This window comes from Girardinichthys multiradiatus, chromosome 4, assembly GCF_021462225.1.
Source record: "Girardinichthys multiradiatus isolate DD_20200921_A chromosome 4, DD_fGirMul_XY1, whole genome shotgun sequence".
Taxonomy (NCBI): domain Eukaryota; kingdom Metazoa; phylum Chordata; class Actinopteri; order Cyprinodontiformes; family Goodeidae; genus Girardinichthys; species Girardinichthys multiradiatus.
The window spans coordinates 19619769-19643105 of NC_061797.1; the positions used below are offsets into that span (position 1 = coordinate 19619769).

The window sequence follows — 23337 nt, forward strand, 5'->3', positions numbered from 1 at the left end:
TGACAGATAAAAATGGATATGGATGCATGAAGGATAAGCAGGTCGCCTGCATAACGTAAAAAAAAAAAAAAAAAAAAGACATTTAGATTTGTATTCGTGTGGAACACAGGCTCAGGTCCTGTTGTAGGAGTTGTAGCCTAAATGTTGAGATGGAAGGACAAAAAGTTTTATGAACGCAAGAGAATGATAGGCGGAATGCGTATTCCCAAGCATTTAAATGGAAGTAACAACAGTCAAAGCTGAGTGAGTTCACAATTAGAGAGATCCCTTTGGTGGAGACATGCACACATGACGGGGAAAGTTCAAATCACCTTTCAAGGCAGGTGATTTTGAAATTTGTAAATAAATTAACTAATAAAACTGTCTTAAGAAACCGTCTTAAGAAACTATTATTATTATTATTATTATTATTATTATTATTATTAATTTTTTTAAAAATAATAATAATAATAATAATAATAATAATTGTACACCACCTGTGCCAGTTGACAATCTCATGAGGTGTACACCTTTTAATTTTTAATACGAAAAAACCCATTGGCGACTTCTATCTTAATCCGTTTTCATTTTTATTTTTCAGTTTCCAAAAGATCTACTCAAGTTGGTATTTTTAGTCACAAATAAACTCATGTCAGAGTTGGAACAGGTTCCAAAAGTCAATACCTAAATCGCGAATAACCGCAAACTGAGTATGAACCAACCGCTATTAAAATGGGGCAAAACCTGTTTCCATTTTAGAGAAGGTAGCACCAAAATCACCCATTCAGCTGTGTTCTATGTCTCATGCAGCAGATAATTAGTACCTCTAGGGCCTAAGCTATAATGTATCAGCTGTCAGAAATATACACCAAGTTCTCTCAGGATAGCCTAATGCTAGGTTTAGTTTAAATAGAAACAAACACATAAAAATATTCACGGTTTAACCTCTGTACAGTTGCTTAAACTCGACGCTTGACAACTAAACTGATAAAAAGCGGCACTAAAAGATCAAAACACTTGTCAGTGTCTTCAGGTGATCGTCGCGGGATGTTTCACCTTGTTCTATAATCACGTCCCGTCACCTAAATGTCACTTGATGCTAAACCAGCCTCACTTCCCAAATGTCACTTATTTCTCAATCCCTGCCTTCAAAGAGCCGCCGCGGCCCCGGGCGGAGTGCTCTTTGAACCCTGCTCTCTCTCGTCATTACCCGCACGTGTATCAGAAGGTGGGCGCGCGACCGGAAACATAAAAAAGACAAAAAGAAAAAAAAAATCATATAAGGACACATAACGTCAGCGTCATCGCTCAAGAAAAGCGAATGGAGTTAAAAACTGTTTGTTTTAAATTTACGGATTTGCTATTTGACTTATTCCACTTTTACATTTGAGACAGGAACCTCTATGCTTGAGAGAGAAGGTAAACCAGGTAAACAAAAGATAAAGATGCATATCTACACACAATGGCAAAGTTCATAATTCTAAAAAAAAAAAAAAAACAGCAACAGCTATGCATTCTAACCTTGACTACAAAACCTAAACCTATTTTTTGCAATTGCGGCAGCAACACTATAATGCCAGAATAATTTATAATAGGCAGAAGACCTTTTTCTTTCCACATTGCAATAAAATTGGAAATCGTTTTTCGCTTCTTTACTTCGTGCGGTGTCGTGCGCCGTAGTGGTGATTTGTGTCAGGAATGAATAAATGAATGAATAAATGAATGAAGGAGTGAATGAATGAATGATTCACTTTTCCACCACCACGACTTTGTTTCTGACCTGTTTATGTTGCTGTCCTTGGTGCTGAAGTGCTTTCCACAGTCCCATTGGGATAATTTTGTAGTTGTTTCTAATTAATGAACAGTTTTTTAGGTACGGTTATCAAAATTACCGTGTTTACGTTCACGTGCATTGCCAACTGTTAAACTGTCCGAAGACAAGCCTACTTCAACCAAACAATGGCTGTTTTGGAAATGTATACAAATGTATGATCCATAACTTCACTTTCTGTGTGATTTCTTATTTTCCAAACTAGTTTTGCACATATTTAAGGTCTAGACTTTCGTGTGGTGGGAAATGTAAGGGCATTTCGTGTTGCTGACAGGGTCCAGGTCCCCATCGGAGAGACATTCAATATCTTCTTCTGTACACACGGACATGATAATGAGGAGAGTGTCGGCCACGCCATCATACCATCAAATATTCATCACTGTTTATTAAACAGCCAGCAGCTGCCGGTCGGCCGGGTGTCAAGTTTGTATCCAGCTACCTATCCATACATTCAGCCACAATACAATGGACTGGCCCCAGAAAAGCTTAATGAAATTGCTCAGAAGTTCACTGAGGTTATTGTCTACCAGTAGTTCGTGAACACGTCCGTGGAGGGATGAGAGGTTTGTGAATTGAACTTCACACGCTCCTCCAAAATAAAGCGAGGCTTAAGTGGACATTTATGTTTACATCCCATGACTATCAGCAAGAATGACAGAAAGAAAAATATGTGTATGTGTGAGAGTGGACTTGTGAGTGAGAGGTTACTGTGAGGCACTGTAAATATTTCATGAGTTGTTAGAGGTTGGGGTAGAGAGGGAGGACTGCCCGGTAAGGTTGGATCAACTCATTTGCTGAACTCTAAGCATGCAGGGGAACAAATATTGATGCTCTCTCTCTTTCTCTGTGGCAGAGCAGCAGCAATAAATCCAGAGACTTATTTTTACTCTTTCGTGTTCCGATTCTCTTCTAAAGTTGCAATCTTCAGCCACAAAAGGACAGAAGTCTAGTTAGATCAAACACTGGTATTATAACTTATACAACAGTTCTGTTAATAATGGCTAAATTATTTGACTTTATTCACTTTCACAAAACACACACATATACACTACTCTATTTGTGTTCTGAGCTGGTTCAGTTCAATCTTAAGAAACCCTCAGCCTTTTAGAGCAAACATCAGAGCAGAAGTGTCCAAACATTCTGGATTCTGAAAGATTTAATGTTACACTATAGATTCACATGATATTAGATTGCCCAACCTAAAGACTGCTTCATTAACCACTTTCTCCAGAACTGAGGTGAAAATCTGAAACTTAGCATGTTTGCAAAGAGCAGTCAAGTTTTTTAAATATATTGTTGCCTTATTCTGCTATGGGAATGTTGTAAAATAGCAAGTTAAAAATCCAAACTTGTGGATGATAGAAATAAATAATCCAGTTATCCAGCATAATCATTTTACACATTGTAAAACAAAAATAAATAGACAAACATAGCATGTTCTCTATAATAAACTGACAATCTGCTTGATGAAGAGTTCAACTTGATTAGCAAGAATATTAAAGGGGATATAGCTTAAGATTTTATAGACAGAAAAGCAAAACTGATAAATCACAGGAGGCATTTCGTTTTCTTTTCAAAGCAGATTAGTAATTCAAAACACCTCCCTGAAAAAAAAAAAGTATTTTGATCATGTCCACTAAAGCAAGAAGAGCCTACAATATCTGGAAGATGATGTGGCATCCTTAAATGCAACATCTCGAAGCCCATCACTGCTCATGGCTATAAACCGAATATATTATTTTAAATGGAAATATGTCTAACCAAGGTGTGGCCACTTATTTTGAAGCATAAAAATTACATAACTTTGAAGTAAACACAAAATCTCTGTGTTGGAATGAAATTATTGTGAGAATATTTTACTACAGATGCTGAGTATTTTACCTTCGCTTCCACCCATATCGCATGTAGCAATAGCCTGAAGTTAGTTTTTAAAACCACAGGAGATCTTGTTGTGTGAAAACTGACTTCAGATAGACAAATAAGGGTTGAGGTACCTGATAGACAATGTCCTTAGAATAACATTTTGACTGCTACATACTTTTAGAGCACTTTTAAGCCCACATGTAAATCATTGAAGTGTAAAAAAAGTGAAATTTGCACAGTCACTGCATTGCTTTCTGTTCTGGTGACAGCTGTCTGGAAAAATGGGAGATCTGACACAAGTATCAGTGAAACAATGCTGGTTGGAACGGGAACAGAAATGTTATCTTACCTGAATGCTTCCAGAAATTTAGCTTACTGAATTATAAATTATAGGAAGTGTCAAAGCATCACAGAGCTTTTTAAATTTATTCTTAGGGTGCTGGTTTGCTAAGTCTCCATGCTTCTGTTCTCAGGCAACATTTCTCTTCACTTCCTCCTCCTCAGTGGATAAATTACTATATTAATATTTACTTTATTAACTCAGATATGAGCTGGAGACTTAGCTATAATTACTTTTATCCTGGGTGGCCAACGTGTTGCACTGATGCCGGGGATAGGCACTCAATGGCAACTTGTTAAATCTTGCTGTAAAAATGATGATGAGAATAATGATTTCCCTTTACCGATAAACAAAACAGACTACCAGAAAAATATTATTTTGGGTTCCAATTTTAACTCCCTCAAAGTATTTCAGCCGACATGAGGACAAAAACAAACCTTCAGCTATATCAACTTTCTCAAGAAATCAATATATCTGGGTCTCACCTAAATTTAGCAGAATTTTAATGCAAATCTGTACAATCTGATCATGTTTCACTTATCCAATACAGGATGTATGGAATGCCAAATCAGACAACATTCAACAGAAAAGGGAGGTGTCTGAGGGAGAAAGAGAAGAGACAGAAAAGGACACGGCTTACTGGCCATTGATTGCCTTCCTTTGATCTTATTAGCATCGTGTTACACAGACTGGAATATCGTCCCCTAGATCGTATTGCAGGAATATGCAACTCATAACATAGGTTTTAGATTAACCCCTCAAAAAATGGCACCAATCAATAAGTAAAGACAAAACATGGAGAGGTTGCATTTATTTATGCAGTTAAAAGATAAATCAGACATGCAATGCTTCTATCTGTTAACAGAACAAAAACAGGTAGAAAAACTCCTTCAACTTCTCTTATCATCTTCTCTACATCCAACAGATGTTGCAGTTGCTTTGCATCACTACCACACAATACATTGTGTTATAACTACAATCACACCCAAGAGACTCCATTGAGTGCCTCCAGGATCTTATGTTAGGTTTCAGCCATTCCTGACATCTTTCATCAATACCGCATCTTCTGACAATGATTATGATGTCCTCAGCGGCCTGACTTCACACCTTGCAGGTCACTCGGTGCGAAATCAGTTCTCCTGCTTATTACTCAGGGGACCTCATTGGCTCCTCAGAAGACTGACAGCTTTGACAGGTGGAGCTGGAGTCGACTTTGACAAACTACTGATTAGGCTGTCACTCTGAATAGAGGAAAGCCAAGAACTATGTAAAACTCATTTACTTACTCATTCACTCACTCATTCGCTGCGAGCCAGACAGGTAGCTAAATGAATGGATCACCTCATTGAGCTGCATAGGTTGACATGGCTAATTATGCTGGAGTAATAAGCAGCAGTCACATTGATGTATCTCAGAAAGACTTTCAGAGAACAGGCTCGGTTGCCTTAATGGTATCAATTTGTCCTTCAAACCTCTTGGAAATTGGTAAATAAAAACTGATGTGTGTATGGCATTGGGTGTTGCTGAGAGAAATGCCTGAAAATTGTGCACTGACTAAAGCAAGAAAAAAAAAAAGTCAAATTGTCTTGCATCTTCCTTAGCCATAGAGGATTTCAACAGGGTATTAACATAGTTTATGCTACAATTAATCAGTATCACACCTGACAATAGTTAATCAATGAATTATCTCATACTTTCTTATCAGACACACCTCACTAGGGGCAGTTTACATCCATATGTACATTATTTCAAGCAGAACAAAATAGTTCACATCAAGAAGCTGAGGGGAAGTAATGCAGGGAATTGCAGCTGTTTTTTATCCACCTAACACCTGCCTTTTCCTGTAAACTTCTGTATAATTTCCCCAGTTTTTAGAAGAACAATATCTGAAAATAATTGCTAAGAAGAGTCAATAACTTCTACCTACAATTGAAATCAGATATTTACATGATATTTTACAAATTTACAGATATTTACATTATATGCAAAGATACATTTTACCAACATTGTTTTCATTTGCTGCACACCAAAGTAATGAGAGAATAATTACCAGATTTTTAAAATTAGTTTCTTCCAATACAATTTAGGAAAACCCAGAAAAGGATGTCATGACTTTTTATGTTTTTAATAGGTTAATTCCCAACATTTGAGTTGATTTGAAGTATACCTGTGGATTTATTTTAAGATAACACCTCATCACATTGGCTACACGGTGGCACAGTTGGTAGCACTGTTGCCTTGCAGCAAGAAGGTCCTTGGTTCAATTCCTGGCCTGGGGTCTTTCTGCATGGAGTCTGCATGTTCTCCCCGTGCATGCGTGGGTTCTCACTGGGTACTCTGGCTTCCTCCCACAGTCCAAAGACATGCCTGTTAGGTTAATTGGTCACTCTAAATTGCCCTTAGGTGTATGAATGAATGAGTGTGTGTATGGTTGTTTGTGTGTTGCCCTGCGACGGACTGGCAGTCTATTGCCTCTCGCCCATAGACTGCTGGAGATAGGCACCAGCTTCCCTGTGACCCACTATGGAATAAGTGGTAGAAAATGACTGACTGACTGACCTCATCACATTGCAAGCTTGTTTGACATCACAAAAAAAATCACATGTATTCAGCCAAGATATTAGGAGAGACTATTAGATCTCCACAAGTCTGGTTCATCCTTAATTTCCAGATGCTTTAATGTGCCAAATTCATGTGTTCAAAGAAATACATACAAATATAAACACCAATGGATTGGGGGACTGATCCTGTGATTGGTAAGATGCTGGCTGAAGCTGTATGAACATGGATTGAAATGCCACTCAGAGAAGAAGAAGCCATTGTTCCAAAAACAAAATAAAAAGCCAGATTTTAGTTTGCAATTGCACTCTGGGATAAAGGCCTTCTTTTTTGGAGACATGTCCTGTGTAAGCAAACCTGAGTGGTTTGTTGAAGGATATCCAAAATGTTAGGCTCAAGACCTGGCATTTAAAACGTAATTAAGATTCAACTAAGCTTCTAAATTTGACGAGTGACCTAAAAGATCAAAAAGTTTAGTCTTATTTAATGTCAGGCAGTGAGAATAAAAGTTATGTAAGTTTTTATACAGGGTATGTAAAGAACTGGTTTCAAATGTACATGTTAAGATGGGTACAAACAATGATGATCACATAGCTGTAGTCACAATTGACTTTTCTTTTGTCAATAATAAAAAAAAAGAAAATATATTGTCCGTGAGTGTAAATGTAAGTATATTTTGAAGTTAACTCTTAACACATTGTTTGCAATATTAACTGTATGTAATGACTCATAATGTTCTAAATTTTTGCATACATCAGTGATGTAGTTGAGCGAGCAAATGTACAGATCATACAATTCAACTCATCCTGAATACCTAAAACATTAGGAGTCCAAACTGAGTTTGATGCCTTCTACTTTGACTTACCGCTAAGCAATTTCATCTAATTGGGCCACCCCCACCCTCTCGTCTGTATATTGTAATAATATAGTAATGCTGTCTGAAACAGCCAGGATCCAAATCTCTGCCTCTTAGTGACCATTGTCACACACAGCATAGCAGTGGGTGGAGGTTGAGCAGCAGTGTGGGGAGAAAGGAAGGTGAGGAGATAAAGTGTACTACTGAATAATTCAGAACAAAAACACAGAGGAAAATCGATCATGTGACCAAATCTAATATTAATAGCCAATTCCAGCATAATATTAGATAGAATGAGTGTGAGAAATAGTTTATGGGATATGTAGAGGGTGTTGTGTTAACTGACTCTGAACTCACTAGGCTCTGATTTTATGACTTTTAAAATAACCATCTGCTCAGAATTCGAATGTTCTCTGTGTTAGTTGGACACTTAAGAGTTGCTAAGTAATTAGCACTACATTGGATTTTATAATTGCCAATCATGTGCCTTTATTGGTCAATTACCTAATCTAATCAAGTGACTCAGCCAAATGTAACACTCTTATTATTACTCAATTAAAACAAATGCTCTCTGTGGTAGGGGCTTTGAGGGAGACAGAGAGGGACCATGGGCGAGTGAGGTGTTCCCACTATATCACCAGGTAAGTAATATTTTCATTAACTCTCTCTCTCTGTTGAGCGTCGAGCTGCCTCTGATCATTTCATTTCCCCTCCATGGGTTCGATACCGTAGTGACTCCATAATTAGTTTGATTTACATCTGCCTCCTGTAATGAAGGAGCGTGCGAGCTCCCTCTTCTTCCCTTCGCCAAGTGCCACTGCAATGCTCACACTCCTGTTACATCCAATAAATTCGCTAGTTGGACATGGAAGCAGTACAGGGGAAAACTAGAGGGGTTTTATATTTTAGCTCATGAACAAGAAACAGAGACTTGGTTAATGAAAAATTCACGGAGAGAATGTGGAAGGGCTTGTGTGGGAAACATTGCTTATTAAAGATTGAAGCATACATGCATGATTCTTCTCTGGCTGAAAACTGAAATGTCCTACATGACACTGCTTATAAACACCTGGGATTAAGAGCAATGTTGTCACAGATGAAACTACAAGCTTGGTTGATCAGATTTGTGTTAATCGTTTATGATCAGCGAGAATATATATTTATCTCTGAATCATTGTAGCAGCTGCAACAGATTTCATTTAAACCTATGGGCTCTATGACTTAAACAGCTTTGCACCCAGTAGGGCAACACAGGAGAGCAGATGAATGATTAGAGCATTAATAATGCTCCATTGATTATTGTTCTGCTGTTTAAAGGTGAATGGCAAAGCCTTCTGAGCAGCAGGGGATGGAGAAGTCTGTGTCTCAGAGAAGGCCTGATTTACATTTCAGGAAGTGCACCTGATTCTCAGGTGGTTTGGCTGTTGTTATTAATCAGTACTGATGGTAAACTTTCTTTGTTGTGGAAAGCTCATTGGTCCTTTACACACAGGCTGCAGTTCAGTTGCTGGAAATTCTTTAGTACTGCATACGTGCTGTTGAAAAACTACATAAAAATCCATAGTTGATAACACTCTATCAATAAATACATAATAAGCAAATTAAATATTCAGAGTACATGAGTTCAATGAGGATCTGAGTTTGGTATGGTAGACTTTCCTGCTATGCAATAATATAACATGTTTTACTTAACATATTTTTCATGGTTATGATTGGACTGCATCAGAGGTGTGGTGAATTTCAGACGCAAGCAACTTTTTTTCCAAGAAAAGGAACAAAAGCTTTGCCCTCCGGCCAGCAACACATTATGTTTATCTCAGTGTATCCAAATAGGCAATCGTCAAGCGATCGAAAGACTGGGGTGCTCCAGTGGTACACGAGTAGCACAGCATAGAATCAAAAAAACAGTTTGATTTTGCAGTGTTTACTGGAAGAAGTTAAGGTTACTGTAAATGTGTGAGGGAGATTCAGTTATAAACATAAAAACAGAGGTTCTAAGCCTTCTTTTGTTTTTGTTTTGAACTTTATGTTCAGTAGTATGAATGAAAGCAAGCACATTCATAAATGAGTACAATAAGTCCTTCATGTTGCCGCATGTGTCAGGGTCCTTTACTTTATGTTGTTTCGATGGTCTTAGGGATCAATAGGCACTGGCCAACCAGCATTAAATAGTGCAAACAGGAAACAACTAAATGTTCTTGCTGCACGATTCATAAGGAGTTAGAGCCAAGCGGGTGGAAACATAAAGATAATTTTCAGTGCCACATAAAAAAGGGAGCCAAATTAGCAAGATAGTCAGACAGTCCATTGCACCATCTCTCAGGCACATTTAGCCAGCAATGAATGCAGCTCTGCCTAGCATTTCCCCTTACTCAATTATTGATGATAATTATCCCAGTGTGCTTAGTCTGCTCCATAACAATATATTTTTAAACAAAACAAACAAACAAAAAAAAACAAGTCACTGCACATTCTCTCTAGTAATCATTCCTATGTTCTCTGATTCTTCTGGATAAAACAGCTGGCAGAAAGTTGCCCTGTTACGATCCTTTGGTTTTTGGGTGTTGGTTTTAATTTGTGTTTTTATAATTTCCTTGTTGTTTATTTATGTTCTACAGGTCTTGCCACATTGAAATAATTTTTCTGTGTTCATTATAGTTAGCTAAGTGTTGCCATAATAGTTAATTAATTGGTGTTTAATTTCTTAGTTTATTTTTTTGATCTATTCTTTGTGCATTTGGATTTATTTATCTTAGATTACTGTTACTCTTTTCCCATTTGTTTGTAGTTTGTGTCTTGTTCAGCTTCCTTTGTGTTAATTATTCACCTTCCCTCAGTCTGCCTGTTTGCTCTCTTCCATAGCTGTTCCTAATACCCTGATTAACTCACCTGCATTTAATGTCATTTGCCACTCTTTCCTCAGTATATACTGTAATGTCCCTGGTTTACATTGTTTATTGCTGGATTCTTCTGTTAGACTGCTTGTTACTCTGTCCATTACACTGCTCATTTCTCTGTCTGTGCTCAATGTTCTGTTTGCCGTGCTCAACACCTGTAAGTTTTCTATTTTATTATTAAACCCTTACCATGCTCATCCCAAGTTCCTGTCTGCACTTTTGTCCAACTCAATACCTACACTACATGACATCACTTGTGAACAAAGGGAATGCGAACAAACAAATGACTGGATCTGTTAATACTTTAAAGGCAATTGTGAAAAAAGGTGCTCACATGAAAGTAATATATGCCTATGAATCATACTTTTTTTAAAGTTATTAGGTCGCAAATAAGTTTATCCACCAATTTGCAATAGATTAAGTGAGTTTCTTATCAAATGTAATTAGTACTCAATAATGTATTTATATAATCCAACATTTTAAAAAGATTATATTAATCCAGCATTTTAAATAAAAACATTTTAAAAGCAATAATGTTCTGTTTTTCAAGGCAGCTATCCAAAATGATTCCATAAAAATATTTTTTTGCCATTCAAAGAAGTAAAACTGTCACAGTCTAAACATGTCCCCCAACAAACAGCATGCAAAGCTGTGCTTTGCTGAACATAGAAACACACTAAAACAACAAAAACTAAACTGCTCTCTCCTTTTTTCTGGCTATGATGTTGGCATTACTGTCCTCTATTTCCCCTTCCATTTCAGTGGAAGGCCCAAGCTTGCCGTCTTCCAGCGCCGCAGGGCATGGAGCTAGCCAGCGGTGAGTTTCCATCAATTAGTGCACCCCCGCGGCCTCATGGCAGAGCCCACCTTTGACTGCAGTGAGATATTGATTAGTTCAGCTGCACTGTCAGGTCTGCAGTGAGCAAGGCCCAGTGATCCAAGGCCTTTGCCATTGACAAGATCATGTAAAGTTTCTGACATGTGTAGGCACTCAGATACACACACACATGTTCACACGCATGGAGGCAAGCATGTGTACACATGCAGGTGCACACAAATGTGTACATCCACACATGAACACATACAAATGCAATGAAATATGCTCTCTCAGATGACTGCTAGGTGTGAGAGAGGGAAGATAAGAGGAGAAGTCCACAAGAGGTGCTTGTCAGGAGTGATGGCTGAGAACTGACAAGTGCTTGTTAGTTTTTTTTTCTCCCTTAGCCCGGTAGAGTTGCTGTGAAAACAACAAGCTGGAGAGCCTCCACACTTGCTGAGTGATTGTACAATATGATTACATACTGTAGGCACTGTAGAATAGAAATGGCTACTGAACATAAAGTTCAAAACAAAAACAAAAGAAATATTTTCTTCAGGTAAGAAGTGGTAGATAAGAAACCAAAATGTCTCCTGTCAATGCGTGACAACTATTAAAATAACATATAAAATTGTCTCTAATGCTAGGAAACAGTGCGGCTGCATAAATGAATAGCACTGTAACTTTTCTAGTGAAGGTGGCAGCTGAGTACAAATGAAAAGCTGCTTGCACATCCAGATGATGAAGATGTTCAAAGAGGCCCCAGGCAGCTAGAAGTTGCTGAAAATAAATCTGGATCTGTGCTCCCCCAAATGCATTTCAAATATTGGCAAGACCTGTATATTCATAGGATATTCATTGGGTTTTTGAACTGATGCAATCAACTGCAACTCCACAGGTACCCACGTATAAAGAAAAAATATTACAATCCACTTTTTAAGATGAGCATACCTCAAAAAACATTCCTTTAAGCAATTTCAAGGCCAAGCAAAATTACAGTTATGTTATGTAACTTAAAGCCAAATTTGTTTGACTGACCACAGAAGTCTAAGTCAACAACTACAACAGATTTTTGTGTTCATGCCACAGAGAGGCCAAAAACAATCACAGAGGCGCCAAACTGAGCAGGAGAAAACAAACATCACAATACATTTGAAAAAGTCAGCACTTCACAAGAAACATTTATTGAGGACTGGAGTCAACATTGGTTTTATGTTTTAACCCAGTATTACCTATCCTAAAAACCAATTACACATACACAAGTGTTCTTTAAATGAAAATAAGCTCAGATAGGTTAAATAACAATTAATTACTAACAGAATATCACTTTAAAGATGACAACAATGACAAACCCCTTAATTCTCTAAACAACAAACCTTTCAGTTTCAGTATCAGGTATCAAAAGTATAATAGAAACAAAATGACAGATTTTGATAATATATGTATTAGTTTTATACAATGGTTAGTCCAATCTTGTTATTATAATATTTAGAGAAAGAAAAATTTAATTTTATTAATGATGTATAAAATGATTTTTTAGGCAAATTAATCTTGAAATAATCTTGATATCTGGAATCAAATGATGGTAAAAAAATTGGGGATCTATATAAGGTTGTTCAAAACAAATACATTTTTTTTGCTGTCCACAGTCTACAAAGGTGAGTGAGCATCAGGAGCTGGAATTGAGTCTGTCAGATTGGACCTGATAACATGTAGGAGAAAAAAGCCACTGTCTGCTTGTGGCTTTGTAAAAGAAGTTGTTTGGTTGGATTGTTATGGATCATGTGTCTTGTGGGGCTTTCACTTTTCCACTTTCATTTTGCCCCAAATGTTTTGCAAAAAAACACGTTTTATTATGTGTTTATGTAAGAAAAAGGATGAATTGCTACTTTTTTGGGGATTTCAATAAAAGTGCTTAACAGCAACCTTATAAGGATGACAGGATATATGTCTGTTGTTTGTTACACAAGGGCAGAAACATCATGAAATATGTGAAAGCAAAACAACAAAACAACAAAAAAAGAAAAAAACACACACACAAAAACACTGTCAGATGCCTGAGGTATGATCCACTTGTATGTTAGCTGCAATTAGTCCACAACCAAATGATCTGCTGCATCTGCACTTAGTGCATTTCTGTATTTAATCAGCGCAAAGACTACAGGCGACGTGCAGCCTTCATCTCCAGCCTCCCTGCTGTGTGCCATGTACCACACTGCTCTGTTCGGAGCGCAGGGATGTGTGCACCACTTCCTGTCTCCTCCCTGTTTTATCCAAGCAGAGCAAAGTTACTGTTAGAGAACTGATCCCCCTGCAGTTCCCTGCTCTCTGTTGGTTAAATAAGCCATTTCACCTTCTTTTCATCCTCCGCGCTCTGCTGGTTACACGAGCCGTCAGCCCATTACGCCGAGATGTTGGGTGGTGCAGCTTCACTTTACATGTAACAGGAGCTTATCTAAGGGAGGGTTCTGGAGCTTTGTGTCATGCTGGATTTGCACAGCAGACGTTCAATCAAATTAAGCCTTCGAACAACTGTCTTTTGCTGGAATGAATTGAATCTAAATCGCTTACATTTCACTAAAACACAGCCTTTAAAAGTCACTGTTTCAATCTTGTCATCATCAGTCTGTCAAATAAAGTGTTCATCTTTCTATTTGTTAACAGATTCTTTTCATTGACATAACCAAACAAAAACATGCTATGCTCTTTTGACGCTTTCAAAATGCCTATTCTGTGCAACCAACCAATTGAAAAAGAGCAACAGCCTTTTTTGACTTAAAAACCTCTCGTCCAATATGTACAATTTCTTAAAACCCTATATGTGGCAGTTACATTTTTAAAGAAATTTTAAAATTATGTATGACACGTTTTTTTCTCTTGTTCATGTTTGGTGCATTTTGTTCAAAATAATCCCCCGCCCCCCTGTCATTTTCTGATAGAGGTCCAGGAAATCATGTATGCACATAAACACGGGGGGATCATCTGGGCTGGACCGGCTGATTTGCAGCAGCAGAATAGTGTCATTTCCCTGCCAAAAAAGCACATAGTCCTGCTCAAATTGATTGTGTCGCCTCATTGCTTCTGAGGCCAACGTGGGGAGAGGAGCGGTCATAATTGAGAGGAGAGTTAGCAGAACCTTAAATATATGGCAGGTGATATATCATTACCCATAGACTTGACCCTGCCTGACCCGCTCCAGCTCCCATGTGGTCCCAGGCTTGAGGCTGGCGTGCAGCAGACAGAGGGGTCTGCTGCCGCTCAAACGGCTAAATCAACAGCGCCTCGCCACAGCTTGCGCTGGAGTGTTTTGCTTGAACGGTTTCATGAAAAACTAATCATCTGTTCATCATGGAGATCAAACATACACAGGGGCAATGATTAGGAAAAGCAATCTGATAAAGCTTGAAGAACCAGTAGTCCAGATATAATAATCTCAAGATTAAAAATGACTCCTCCCTTTTTCTTCCTCCTCATCATCACCCTCAGCCCTCCTGTTAGCTGAATGTAGGAAGAAAAGTTTTCTTGTTTGTGCCATAAGCTTGCTTATGGAGCATCTGTTAAAAATACAAGCCATTCTTATTGACTTTTAATTTATTCTTTTACATCTAGAGGTAAAAATATATAGACCTGATGGCTTTCAAAAAAATAAGGAAATCATAAAGAACAAACAAGCACTGTTATTACAAAGATGGCTACTAACTCTTTTATGTCTAAATACCACCTTTAATCAAGTGTAAGGTGTTATTTCATTGTTTCAAATGAAGAATACATCCAGTAATTACATACCAAACCAGCATGTCGGCTACAGGTGTAGAATCCTATTCTTGATTTTGAAGGAAACTTATAAGAAATACAGTAAAGCAGAGGTCAAACTAATCCCCTTGTGCTCTTGAAAATACAAACAAAAAAAACAAAACAAAAGGAATAAGAAAGTTTTAAATGAGTGGACAAAAGTGGACCTACTCCAAAGAACCCATTTAAAGTTGGTCAGTGTCAAGCTTCCCAGGAGATCAAAGCAGAAAAAGATGATTTATTATGAACAGGGAATCTCTCAGGCTTAAAACAATTATGTACAGATACCCCTGAGTTACTTAAGCAAATAAAGTGAAAATAAATAGTAGCTATGTAATGTTTGATACACCTGCTGAATGTAATAGCATTTTGTCATTTCCACAAAGTGGACTGGAATGAAATTAGAGGTCCCTGTAGCCTTTAATAAAACTAATGCAGTTTGTCATCATGTGGAGATATTAATGCTCTTTTCTTCCCTTTGACTGATGCAGGCTTCAGATACAAACACTGATATAAAGGAATCTGGCTGGGAAATGCCACAAAATCCACTTTAACATTTTATGAGATAAAATATGATATGAACAGCTGAAATCAAATGACTGAAATTTGTGATTGAATTGAAGATTTTGTTATGAGACGTGATGTTCAGTGAAGGTGAAATTTCATTTCTAAATGCAATATGGTCTGCCTGTTGACCTCATGTAACAATACTAACTGGGCAATTATCATTTGTTATCATGTCATTATTTGATTTAACATTTCTAAAACTGAATAATAAACTTGCATTCCTCAAAATGTTAAATTTCAGAAATATATTTAAGAAGCATACTGCAACAATTTTAGGGATTCGGTGAATGTGGAATCTATGCAATTTTCTACAAGAAAAGACAAAAGAAAAAGCCTAAAAATAACTTGATTTGGGCCTGATATTGGTGAGATTTAGTGTCTTTTGAACATTGGTAATAAAAACATGAGTTTAAAAAAAACAAGCATCATCTGTGAACAACTAAAATCTAAATCTACATCTAAAATTTAAGTTACACACTTCTTTAAGTGAAATCCTTTTTTTCTCTTAAAATCACAGAATAGGAAGAAAGTGCAGGTTTAATTTTAAGTGAGGGTTCTCTATAGTAAAAGGTTATTTTAAATAGTGAAAATAAGTAAATTTCTTAATGTTTACAGCAAAATTCAGTGCTGTGAAAAAGTATTTGCCCCCTTACGGATTTCCTCTAATTTTTCTTTTGGCACGCTTGAATGTTTTAGATCATCAACCAAATTTTAACATCAGAGAAAGAAAACCCAAGTAAACACAAAAAGCTGTTTTCAAATGATGACCCTTTATACTAGGTGAAAAAAGGCATCTAAACTAATTAAGTCATATGTGAAAAATAACTGCCCCCTAGTTTAATTATGAATTAACTGTAACCACAGATTACATTTCAAAAGCAACACATAGGCCTCATTACTGTCAGAGCTGTAGAATCTAGAAATCATTTAAATAGAACCTGTCTGACAACATGAAGTGGACTCAAAACACGGTTCTAAAGCAATTCAAGAACAGACGAGAAACAGTCATTGACACCTATCATCATGGAAATGCATGGCTTTAAGACTCCAGTAAACCACAGTGAAAACCATTATCCTCACATGGAGAAAACATGAAACAGTGGTAAACCCTACCAAATGTTGCTTGACTTCGATTGTTACTCCAAGAGTGCATCAAATACTCTTTCAGTAGGACACATAAAAACCCAGATCAACCACTAAAGAATGCCTCATTTGCCTCAGTTAAGGTCATCGTCCAGTGGTCTGGGGCTGCTTTGGAGCTTTAGGACCTGGAAAAGCCATAATTAATGAGACCAGGAATTCTGGTCTCTACCTAACAATCCTGAATGAGAATGCCATTAATTTATAACTTAACTTTAAATTCAACCTCACTGGGGTTATGAAAGGGGACACTGATCTAAAGCGGTTTATGTTTAAATAATAAATGAGGGTTTTGAAGTGGCCTAGGTAAACTTCAGATATAAAAGACTCATTGCAAGTGTTTTGCAAACACTTGAAAGTTGTTGCCACCAGTTATTAGGTTTAGGGGGCTACTACTTTTTTAAATAGAACCAGAATGGTCTGAATAGCTTTTTCTCCTCTTAATAAATGAAACCATCATTGGAAAACTCCTCTTTGTATTTACTCAGGTATTCTTTGTCTGATATTAAAATGTGTTTGATCATCTGAAACATGGTTACATTTCAAATATAGAAAAAACAAAAACTGAAAAAAAAATCAGTAACTGAGCAAATACCTTGTCCCATCACTGAGGAGACGAACTCTGACTAAAAGCCAAAAGATGTAAAGACAAATTTTACATTTTACCAAACTATGAAGAATATCAGAGAAAATGGAAAACATAGAACAAAATAGTAACTAGTGTTGAAAAACAACACAATGGAATAAAATGGGCCAAAAAATATAAAAAACAAAGACCAATATCCAGGCTGGAACAAATGAAAGTCTTATTAGTAGTCATATTCATTAATTTAGAAAATGTGTTTCGATGAGGCTCCCTTGTCAGATTAAAAGTACCTTACAAAACCTTTAAGCAAACATACTTTTCATTAGGTCCACATTTCTGTATTAAAATGTTTTTTTTTATTGGTCTGATGTAATATTCTAATCTTAAATGTTGTGTTTTCATTTGCTGTAATCGTAAAATTATCATAATTAACAGAAATAAAGGACTGAAAACATTAGTCTTTGTGTAATTAATCTATATATGTATTTCACTTAGTGAGTTCAGTTACAAAAATAAATGACCTTTTTAATAATATTGTAATTTTTTGAATGAGTCTTCATATTCCCTATATATGCTTCTCAGATTCCACTCAAAATCCCAGCATTCAATGTGGCATGTCAGTAGGAGGTGAAAATGAAAAGATAACATCAAATGATCAAAATAAAATAGGAATAGGATAAAGCAGCCTTTGAGTAAAGATTCTCCCAAAAACAATTGTAGTTTGTGTTTTCTTTGACACCATTTAAACTTTCCTCTCTGTCATTAACTTATGTTTTAAGTTGGAAATGGAGTGAAGACAAAGCAGAATAATCAATAATAGGCATGTGTGAAGTTAATCATACTATATAACACACACCATAAAATGAAAACAATCTCCACTTTGAAAAGCAAACGCTTTACTTTGCAGAATCTCTCTATTGTGCACAATATTCAGGCCTGTGTTGAAGGAGAAGAAAAACTAACACAACGCAGGTAATTTAGTAATCTGTAGTGCGAACAGAAAGTAAAGCAGCAGAGGAAAACAAGAAATCAGAGACTTGTACACAAAAAATAAATAAAAAAGCAAAATAAAAAAATAAACAAACTTAAGATACACTAAATAAAAGAGAAACTTTAGACCTTTATTTAGAAAGTAAATATTTGAAGACATGAAAGTGAAAAAAAGTGTCATAAAACTGTACAAATATGCAGCTTTTTTAAAAACCTCTTTAAACCAATACTTGAAGACGCAATAATGCAGGTTTTTGATGATAGCTTTACACATTAAATTTTCAAAGGTTAATTGTACATCCTGTTATTGGACTCTGTAAGAATGTACAGGGGTTGGACAATGAAACTGAAACACCTGTCATTTTAGTGTGGGAGGTTTCATGGCTAAATTGGACCAGCCTGGTAGCCAGTCTTCATTGATTGCACATTGCACCAGTAAGAGCAGAGTGTGAAGGTTCAATTACCAGGGTAAGAGCACAGTTTTGCTCAAAATATTGAAATGCACACAACATTATGGGTGACATACCAGAGTTCAAAAGAGGACAAATTGTTGGTGCACATCTTGCTGGCGCATCTGTGACCAAGTCTTTGTGATGTATCAAGAGCCAGTGTAATGTCAGCATACCACCAAGAAGGATGAACCACATCCAACAGGATTAACTGTGGACGCAAGAAGAAGCTGTCTGAAAGGGATGTTCGGGTGCTAACCCGGATTGTATCCGAAAAACATAAAACCACGGCTGCCCAAATCACGGCAGAATTAAATGTGCACCTCAACTCTCCTGTTTCCACCAGAACTGTCCGTCAGGAGCTCCACAGGGTCAATATACACGGCTTGCTATAGCCAAACCTTTGGTCACTCATGCCAATGCCAGACGTCAGTTTCAATGGTGCAAGGAGCGCAAATCTTGGACTGTGGACAATGTGAAACATGTATTGTTCTCTGATGAGTCCACCTTTACTGTTTTCCCCACATCCAGGAGAGTTACGGTGTGGAGAAGCCCCAAAGAAGCGTACCACCCACACTGTTGCATGCCCAGAGTGAAGCATGGGGGTGGATCAGTGATGGTTTGGGCTGCCATATCATGGCATTCCCTTGGCCCAATACTTGTGCTAGATGGGTGCATCACTGCCAAGGACTACCGAACCATTCCTGAGGACCATGTGCATCCAATGGTTCAAACATTGTATCCTGAAGGCGATGCCGAGTATCAGGATGACAATGCACCAATACACACAGCAAGACTGGTGAAAGATTGGTTTTATGAACATGAAAGTGAAGTTGAACATCTCCCATGGCCTGCACAGTCACCAGATCTAAATATTATTGAGCCATTTGGGGTGTTTTGGAGGAGCGAGTCAGGAAACGTTTTCCTCCACCAGTATCACGTTGTGACCTGGCCACTATCCTGCAAGAAGAATGGCTTAAAATCCTTCTGACCACTGTGCAGGACTTGTATATGTCATTCCCAAGACAAATTGATGCTGTATTGGCCGCAAAAGGAGGCTCTACATCATACTAATAAATGATTGTGGTCTAAAACCAGGTGTTTCAGTTTCATTATCCAACCCCTGTACAATATATTCTACACAATATTGAAAACAGGAAGAACATTTTTAGTCAGGAAAACACCAGCTTTCCATGTTCAAAATAAACATGAAGTTTGATTAAAATCCACCAAAAAAAATATTAGGATAAAATTAACTGATATGTTGCTATTTTAAAGACGGAAAAGATATGTGTTTGGTACTAAACACAAAAAACAAAACCACTGTTTAGGTTGCCCCCCAAAAATACTACTGTTTCGATAATAGCCTTATTTTCTGAGGACGCAGCTGAAAGAAAACTTCTTTATCACTAGACATGATGTTCAAATGGACCACTGGGGCTCCCACTGGGGCCAAACAAGAAGAAATACAGCCATGCCACAATGGAGTACACAAATACAAATCCCCAAAGCTGCAGTATCTGTCGCACTTCTATTACATTACCACTCATTACGAATACAATACCTCAGGGCAATCACTTGCAAATACACGTTTTCAACTTTGCCTGTGCCTCTATTCTGCATTCTAGCTAACCCTAAGTGCTCCTCTGGTGGCAATATGTTCATTTATTGTTAGTGTTTGGCAAAAGAATACCACAAATACAGCTTACTGTGTCTAATTTTACTGTCACCCTAAAAGCCAGATTAGGAGGAAAAGGGAGGTGATTATTTTGTGTTGGGCAGGGGTTGGTTAATCTGTGAATAAGGTTGAGGGTGAGGATGAAGAGATGTGCAAAGGAGGGGTATTTAGGTGGAAGGGTGCTTAGATTGTGTCGTCTGGCAGCTCATCTATATTTTATGCTGCCACTCAAACAAATGAAACAGGAGCCCCCCGGAACAAGGGGGGACCCTCTGACACTTCAAAGGAAAGTCCTATGGGTGGTTTCTTATTGAAGCTAGGCCTATACCAATGCAGACCCACATAAATAACCCCCACCAACCCATGCTGGGACGCTGCTGGGGCCTCATTAACCCTTAAACAGACTTATGAGGCATGCAGTGTTCCAGAGACTAATTACTCCACAAACACACAGGGAGAAATGCTCCCAATTTGACACATAAACCAAACAAGACCCATCATATTTGCTGGTTGCGTTGATGGGGGATGCTCAGAAGAGCAAGCCCAAAATGAAAACCACAGTTTTTTTAGGATTAGCAGTTTCAGAACCTTACTTTCCCTCCTCTCCATGCTCCCACCTCGCTGTCAAACAATAGCAGTATTTTATAATTTGTGAAACCTGACAGTGATAATGAGGAGAATAGAAAGATGAAAGAGGAGGAAAGATAAGGGACACCGAGGAAAAAAGAGGCACATATCAAAGAAAGGGTCTAATTGAGGTAACACAGGCAGCCAAATCCACTGCTTCATTTGCATGAAGCAATGTAGCTTCATTTGGCCATCTCTAATGACGCTAATGTCTTAACAAATTAATTTTGCTAATTAAGCACGCCCAGTGGAACTCACCAGCAGATTAAACAAACAGATGCTTATTACCCCTGGGTGCCCCGAGAGGTGCATTTCTATGGGTATGATTGTCAGGTTGTGATTTCTGTATGCGACACATTTTATGCCCCTTTTCCACTGGCTCCATTTAGCCCGGTTCCACTCCACTCGGCCTGCTTGTGAGTGTTTCCATTACTGTTTTTACCCACTCTTTTGGTCTCTGTTCCTGAGCAGGTAGGAACGGGTCTGAGTAGGGACTAAAGATTGACCATGGGACGAGGAGAAATGAGAAGATTTCACTGAGGTAGTACAGGGAAAAGATAATGAAACTCAAGAGAGACTACAATAATATTAAGGACCACAATGGCCAGAACAATGTGAAATATAAATGTACTATTTACAATTCATAAACCCTGCCTGAAGGCTTAAAGAAAAGAAAAAGGACACATCAACTTTCTAAATCACACGCAGGTGGGTCGCTGTATTTAATAACTACTTTTCCTTCCCATAGAAAGTACTCCTGGATCAGTGCTTCTGTGTTCTTTTTGTGTCTCTGCTCTGTTCTCTCTAACCCCCAGTTGGTCGTGGCAGATGGCCGCTCATACTGAGCCTGGTTCTGCTGGAGGTTTCTTCCTGTTAAAAGGGAGTTTTTCCTCTCCGCTGTCACTACATGCATGCTCAGTATGAGGGATTGCTGCAAAGTCGACGCCAGTGACTGTCCACTGTCTCTACATGCTCATCCGGGAGGAGGGAATGCTGCAAGTCACTGACTGGATGCAATCTGCTGGGTTTCCTTAGATAGAAAATCTTTTTATCCAATTTGAATAAAAAGCTAACTCTGACTGCACTGTTCAATTGTTAGGATTACTTGGAATGTATGAACCTGACTGTTGTGAAGTGCCTTGAGACAACATGTGTTGTGAATTGGCGCTATATAAATAAAACTGAATTGAATTGAATTTAATTAAATCAGCTGATCACACACAAAATCAGTTGTTCAGATGAACACACACTTCCCCCAAAACACACAAAGCCATACCACCATGAAACAGCGTGTTTGGTATGGAAATGTATTGACGGTCCTTAAGCGAACCAGCGTCTGAAGAGCAGGCAGAGAACAGCTGCCTGTAATCAGACTGCCTGCAATGTAACAAATGGGAGGAAGACCCCGGTGAATCCGCAAATATCCAACCTAAAACTTACTTCTCCGCGGTCAAAAGTCCACGAATTTGTGCTTTAAAGTCCTTGTCCTCGTTATTGCAGTGGCTGAGACAAAACCTTCCTCATAAAGCCCAAAATTGAAACTTCAGGCAAACTTTGGAGCTTCAGCAGTCCAGACAGCAGCGTCTCTCCCCTCTGCTCCTCCTGCCATACCACCCCTCACATCAAAACCCCTGTGCCCTATTCTGGTTCTGGCTGGGCTGTGTTCCAGATAATTCTCCACGTGGATCGTTATATACAATAAAAATACATATAAGACATTCTCGCATATGCAATAAGACAAACATTATTTGTATTTTGTTTATTCGTGTTGTTTATGTTTTATTACTTTTTGTTTAGTTTCATGCAGATTACTTTAACGGAACAATGTCAGACAGTAAAATTAATAGCAGCACAGTGCACTACACTGATGGCTGGAGGCAGGGCTTCAAGCCATAACCCTAGCCGTCAGTGAGTCCATGGAGAGACAAGAGGAACTGTGCCGAGTAAAGAGAAACCAAGTGGATTGGAGCTTTGCCGCCTAAAAAGAGCCAGTGGAAAAGGGGCATTGAACTGTGTGGTACCATTTAAGTTTAATGCTAAGTTTCTGTCAGCTGCTGGTTACCAACAAAAACATTATACCCTAAAATACAACAAAACAGTTTACAAAAAAACTGTAATGGCTGAGATTGCTGGGGTATAAATATGTTAATTTTATTATCTGATCTATTAATATTTAGGGTGTAAGAGATATAGGATTGTTGCAAGAAAGCAAGGAAGATAAACCTTTGTATGAAATTTGCTGTAGCCTACTGCATGTCTTAGAATGACTAGCAAACTAAAAAAATGCAAGTAATCTGATTGGTAGATTAAAGTTATGTTAGTACTTATTTACCCAATTCACTTAAAGTATCATTGGTTTATATTTT

The 23337-nt window shown here is 37.9% G+C and overlaps 1 long non-coding RNA gene across 1 annotated transcript in view; it reads left to right on the forward strand.

The window, feature by feature from the left end:
* Positions 1–23337, forward strand: part of LOC124866982 — a 42379-nt gene that overhangs the window by 2019 nt on the left and 17023 nt on the right. Inside the window, exon 2 of the long non-coding RNA XR_007037961.1 lies at positions 8009–8069. This is a non-coding gene — a long non-coding RNA (uncharacterized LOC124866982). The remainder of the gene's footprint in view (positions 1–8008; positions 8070–23337) is intronic.